Here is a 705-nt window from a genome sequence, read left to right on the forward strand (position 1 = left end):
AGGGGCGGGTACAGCTGGCTCTGCCTTTAGATAGGCAGAGCCAGCTGTCAGTCACGCAGTTGGGCCAATCCCAGCACAATTGTCGGGATACGCTTCAGCTGCGGCGTCTCAGTATACCGCGAGCTGCAGCTCGCGGTATACTGAGCCTAGGGTGACGGGAGGACGCTAGTTTGTGCCCTCCTGTTACCCTAAGGAGAACTATGGGGAAAAGCCTTAACCCCATAGTTCTCCTTTAAATCTCTGATTAGGTTGGAAGCATGAAGGGCCAGATGTTAAAGGCCAACTTCAGCCAAAATTTGGGTGGAGTTGACCTTCAATTAAGCAACCACGGACACCGCCCATTCTGAGTCTAGTACAGCTTTCCAGTGCTATTGGTTTCAATAATTCCTGTAGCAGGTTTGCGCAGTTTGCATGGCCGCATACTCTGGTTGTTCCAAATCATGCCGGCTTTCTCCATTCACACAACCCCACAGTCCAATACCCCACCCGTAAGCATTAAAAGGCACTGATTTAAAGTGAATCAAAACTAATTTGGTAGGAAACAAAAAAAAATAAAATAATATCTCACAGGATATAGGTTTTATAGACTGTTAAATATATATGAAAATTAATACAAATTTTACCTCCCCAAGGTCCAAAAACTGTACATAAATTTCATTAGGACATCAACAAGTCAGTTCCACATGTGGAATTGGCTTAAATACT

General features: G+C 44.5%; 1 protein-coding gene across 1 annotated transcript in view; it reads right to left on the reverse strand.

Moving 5' to 3' along the window:
* The window catches only part of DNM2 (dynamin 2), a 109,372-nt gene that overhangs the window by 12,657 nt on the left and 96,010 nt on the right, over positions 1–705 (reverse strand). The window lies entirely within an intron of this gene.

This window comes from Nanorana parkeri, unplaced genomic scaffold, assembly GCF_000935625.1.
Source record: "Nanorana parkeri isolate BGI_ZX_2015 unplaced genomic scaffold, ASM93562v1 scaffold1350, whole genome shotgun sequence".
Lineage (NCBI taxonomy): Eukaryota > Metazoa > Chordata > Amphibia > Anura > Dicroglossidae > Nanorana > Nanorana parkeri.